This window comes from Bombyx mandarina, chromosome 17, assembly GCF_030267445.1.
Source record: "Bombyx mandarina strain Sakado chromosome 17, ASM3026744v2".
Lineage (NCBI taxonomy): Eukaryota > Metazoa > Arthropoda > Insecta > Lepidoptera > Bombycidae > Bombyx > Bombyx mandarina.
In genome coordinates, this window is record NC_143223.1 from 266,522 (window position 1) to 272,521 (window position 6,000).

Here is a 6,000-nt window from a genome sequence, read left to right on the forward strand (position 1 = left end):
AGAAATTGTGTTTTGTTGTTGCCTGCGATGGCAGACGGGCTTACGTTTCGGCCCATCTGAGGTTCAATTATTAAGGCTCTAGTATTATCTAAGAGAAGTTTATTATAAAGCTCTTGCAGCGATTCTAGGAGGTAAAAATTAAGTTACCTCTAATGTGTGGCATGTTGGCAAAAAATATTACGGAATCATCTTAAACGGAGTACAAAACACAAAGAGCATCAGAGTCTATCCACTGAATCGGACCGGTCCCAAATAATCCGTTAGATCAGGATTATCAACAATCCGGACTACTCTCTCTCTACTGCTCTACTGCATGAGGTCAAATGTACGCAGTATGTGATACCAAATCTGTAGAACCTTAAGGAATATAATGTAGAATTGCTATGTTGGAGTTTACGGATACCATCCTGGTCCACTGGTACCACTAGTTACTGTGGGCTACTCCCACATATACACTTACACACAACTGGTACGCATTTACATACACCACATTACATTTTATTCTGACACAAATTTCAGCCGTGTCGATGCGCACCAGTCGACTACATTGGACACACGCACTCAAAACCGGTTTGCTGTGACGTCGGGCCGATACGTCGTCGTCCGCGCACAGCACCGCGACTTCAGTTAGAGCCTACCCGCATCGACTAACGCCCGCTTACGTTACGTTCCGATAAATTTGTGTGTGTGCCTACGACATTTTCAAGATAAGTCTTCGAATATACAAGTTCTGAATAACAGCATTCGGACCGTCGGTCTACCGAGCAATATCACCCGCGGGGTGGAAGACCATCCCGCCGTTGTTAAGCATCTTTTTTTTTTTTATTGCTTAGATGGGTGGACGAGCTCACAGCCCACCTGGTGCTAAGTGGTTACTGGAGCCCATAGACATCTACAACGTAAATGCGCCACCCACTTTGAGATATAAGTTCTAAGGTCTCAAGTATAGTTACAAGTATAGTTACAAGCATCTACAAATTACCTTTACCATTACCACCTGGTACCACTGTTGGGCATAGGCCTCTCTTAATTCCAGCTACTGACTTTGATCTTCGGATCTTCACAACCACTGTGATGTAGGGAAGCAAACCCGCATGGCCAGAATGTACGCAGCCACAAAGTATTGTACATTCAACCAGTCACCGTCTTCGCCGAACCCATCTCTTGCGGAGAAAGGATCGACGAGTAAATTAACCCATAGCCACAGCTCACTGTGTTTCTCGTCCGATCTTCTCAGTGGGTCGCGTTTCCGACCCGGTGGTAGATTCTGCGAAGCACTGCTCTTGTTGAGAGCTCAGTATTAGCAACACTCCGTTTTGAGCCCCGTAAGCTCAGCTACATATCAAAGAGAAGCTGACATAGCCTCTCAAGGCTATCAGCATAGGTAGGAAAGAAAAAAAATATTTTTATTTATTTATTTCTTAGATGGGTGGACGAGCTCACAGCCCATCTGGTGTTAAGTGCTCACTGGAGCCCATAGACATCTACAACGTAAAAGCGCCACCCACCTTGAGATATAAGTTCTAATGTCTCAGTTGAGATTCCGCAGAACTCTCTGACAGTGACCGCTCACGGCCTGTAGTGATAAAATTTTACATGATGCAGCATCGCGGGTTTAAACGACAGTATGCAGGGCCCTGTAAAGTGCTATCAATTGCACCAGTACCCCACCCGTCACCGATTTCGGCCACTGACAATTGGAAAAAGCCGGTCGATGTAGAAATGAGTGACTCGCGATCAAAAAACCGCGACGGAACCGCCTAGCTGCGTCCTGTGTCGTACACAGGGTCACCCCGCAAATTACCGCGGATGCCCCCGAGCCCCGAAAATAAATCGCCGCGTCGCCCGCCAAAACCGCCTCCGAGCTTCCGGCCCAGACATCAAAGCCTCGGCACCCTCTGTGTCGCAGGCTAAGCCAGCGTTCGTTCCGGCGCCGGTGCCCAGTGTCTCGGCTTGGGCGAAACCGCTGCCGTACACGAACACGGTTACAACTCCCTCCTCCGCGATTCGTCCCGCCCCCGCAACTCGTCCCTCTCCCGCGACTTGCCCTCCGACCGCGTCCGACAATCTCGCTTTAGCGATCGACTTCTTTCAGTCGATCAACTTTGAGCGCGTTAACGCTTTGGGCGACGCCATTCGCGCTGCCTCCACTGCACAACACTTTATCGCCGTTGTGCAAGAATACGCCGACGTATACGCGTCATTGAATACGTACGTCCTCCCCTCACTCCGCCGGTAATCAATGGCGTATATAAGTAGAATAAAGCCCCTATCCGTAACGATAGGATTTTTTAACGCTTACGGTCTCGCAAATCAACGTGATCAGGTTTCTGACTTTTTGCGTGACCATCAAATTGATATCTTTTTAGTGCAGGAGACCCTACTTAAGCCCGCGCGCCGTGACCCTAAAATCGCGAACTATAACATGGTCAGGAACGACAGGCTCTCTGCTCGTGGTGGTGGTACCGTCATTTACTATAGAAGAGCCCTGCATTGCGTCCCGCTCGATCCTCCCGCGCTCGCTAATATCGAAGCATCAGTGTGCCGAATCTCACTGACGGGACACGCGCCGATCGTTATCGCGTCCGTTTATCTTCCACCGGATAAGATCGTTCTAAGCAGTGATATCGAGGCGCTGCTCGGCATGGGGAGCTCTGTCATTCTGGCGGGCGACCTAAATTGTAAACACATCAGGTGGAACTCACACACCACAACCCCGAATGGCAAAAAAAAAAGGCGGCTTGACGCGTTAGTCGATGATCTCGCCTTCGATATCGTCGCTCCGCTAACACCGACTCACTACCCGCTAAATATCGCGCATCGCCCGGATATACTCGACATAGCGTTATTAAAAAACGTAACTCTGAGCTTACACTCGATCGAAGTAGTTTCAGAGTTAGATTCAGACCACCGTCCCGTCGTTATGAAGCTCGGTCGCGCTCCCGACTCCGTTCCCGTCACGAGGACTGTGGTGGATTGGCACACGCTGAGCATCAGCCTGGCTGAATCTGATCCACCATCCCTCCCGTTTAACCCGGACTCTACCCCGTCTCCTCAGGATACCGCTGAAGCCATAGACATCTTAACGTCACACATCACCTCAACATTAGATAGATCATCGAAACAAGTTGTAGCGGAGGACTTCCTTCACCGCTTCAAATTGTCCGATGATATTAGGGAACTCCTTAGAGCTAAGAACGCCTCGATACGCGCCTACGACAGGTATCCTACCGCGGAAAATCGTATTCGAATGCGTGCCCTACAACGCGACGTAAAGTCTCGCATCGCCGAAGTCCGAGATGCCAGATGGTCTGATTTCTTAGAAGGACTCGCGCCCTCCCAAAGGTCTTACTACCGCTTAGCTCGTACTCTCAAATCGGATACGGTAGTAACTATGCCCCCCCTCGTAGGCCCCTCAGGCCGACTCGCGGCGTTTGATGATGACGAAAAAGCAGAGTTGCTGGCCGATACATTGCAAACCCAGTGCACGCCCAGCACTCAATCCGTGGACCCTGTTCATGTAGAATTAGTAGACAGTGAGGTAGAACGCAGAGTCTCCTTGCCACCCTCGGATGCGTTACCACCCGTCACCCCGATGGAAGTTAAAGACTTGATCAAAGACCTACGTCCTCGCAAGGCTCCCGGTTCCGACGGTATATCCAACCGCGTTATTAAACTTCTACCCGTCCAACTCATCGTGATGTTGGCATCTATTTTCAATGCCGCTATGGCGAACTGTATCTTTCCCGCGGTGTGGAAAGAAGCGGACGTTATCGGCATACATAAACCCGGTAAACCAAAAAATCATCCGACGAGCTACCGCCCGATTAGCCTCCTCATGTCTCTAGGCAAACTGTATGAGCGTCTGCTCTACAAACGCCTCAGAGACTTCGTCTCATCCAAGGGCATTCTCATCGATGAACAATTTGGATTCCGTACAAATCACTCATGCGTTCAACAGGTGCACCGCCTCACGGAGCACATTCTTGTGGGGCTTAATCGACCAAAACCGTTATACACGGGAGCTCTCTTCTTCGACGTCGCAAAAGCGTTCGACAAAGTCTGGCACAACGGTTTGATTTTCAAACTATTCAACATGGGTGTGCCGGATAGTCTCGTGCTCATCATACGGGACTTCTTGTCGAACCGCTCTTTTCGATATCGAGTCGAGGGAACCCGCTCCTCCCCACGACCTCTCACAGCTGGAGTCCCGCAAGGCTCTGTCCTTTCACCCCTCCTATTTAGCTTATTCGTTAACGATATTCCCCGGTCGCCGCCGACCCATTTAGCTTTATTCGCCGACGACACGACTGTTTACTATTCCAGTAGAAACAAGTCCCTAATCGCGAAGAAGCTTCAGAGCGCAGCCTTAGCCCTAGGACAGTGGTTCCGAAAATGGCGCATAGACATCAACCCAGCGAAAAGTACTGCAGTGCTATTTCAGAGGGGAAGCTCCACACGGATTTCCTCCCGTATTAGGAGGAGGAATCTCACACCCCCGATTACTCTCTTTAGTCAATCCATACCCTGGGCCAGGAAGGTCAAGTACCTGGGCGTTACCCTGGATGCATCGATGACATTCCGCCCGCATATAAAATCAGTCCGTGACCGTGCCGCGTTTATTCTCGGTAGACTCTACCCCATGATCTGTAAGCGGAGTAAAATGTCCCTTCGGAACAAGGTGACACTTTACAAAACTTGCATAAGGCCCGTCATGACTTTTTATTTTTTATTTTTTTATTTTTTTTTTATTGCCTTTGTAGGCAGACGGGCATACGGCCCACCTGATGGTGAGTGGTTACCGTCGCCCATGGACTTCAGCAATGCCAGGGGCAGAGCCAAGCCGCTGCCTACCGCTTAATACTCTCCACAAGCCTCGTTTGAAGAAGGACATGTCATAGCGCTCGGAAAACACCGCGGAGGGGAGCTCATTCCATAGCCGGATGGTACGTGGCAAAAAAGATCTCTGGAAACGCACTGTGGATGACCGCAGTGGCTCCAGGTAGTATGGATGAACTCTACTCCGGTGGCGGGCGGTGCGATGGTAAAAACGAGATGCTGGTATCATCTCGAACAATTCCTCAGAGCACTCCCCATGGAACATACGGTATAAAATACAGAGGGAACCGAAGTCCCTCCGCAAACCCAGAGGCTCCAAACGATCCGAGAGAATGGGATTATCGACAATCCGAACGGCCCTCCTCTGTATGGAGTCAAATGGAAGAAGCTGGTATTTGGGAGCCCCGGCCCAGAGATGAGAGCAGTACTCCATGCGAGGCCGGACTTGTGCTTTATAAAGCAAAAGTCTTTGTCCAGGCGTGAAGTACCGCTTCGCTCTGTTGAGGACTCCCAGCATTTTGGACGCCAACTTGGCTTTGCCTTCCAAATGACTCCGAAACTGGACATCGCTCGAAATGTCGACCCCAAGTATCCCGATACTCTCGGAAGGTTGCAGGGATACTCCTTGGAATTGCGGCGCCATGACAAAGGGGTCCTTCTTCGCAGTGAACGCGCAAACTTGTGTCTTTATCGGGTTGAATTGAACCAAGTTTAATTCACCCCATTCGGAGACTCGCCCCAGAGAGTTCTCCACTTCAGACACAAGTTTTGATCGTCTCTCTTGCACCACGCTCCGAGAGAGACTCTGATGGCCGATATATCGCGAATCCCCCGTGCTATCATCTGCATAGCAATGCATGCCATCAATAGACAGCATGTCATTGATATACAGGATGAAAAGCGTGGGGGAGAGCACCGAACCTTGTGGAACGCCAGCGTTAATGGTCATGGTATCAGAACAGTCACCGTCTACAACGACCGTGATGCTCCGCCCATCCAAAAAGCTAGCGATCCACTTGCAGAGACCCTCAGGGATTCCGTAAGATGGTAACTTCGATAGAAGTGCCCTATGCCAGACCCTGTCGAAGGCCTTCGCGATATCAAGGCTCACAGCAAGAGCCTCGCCCTTGCTCTCCAAGGCTTCAGCCCACCTGTGAGTAA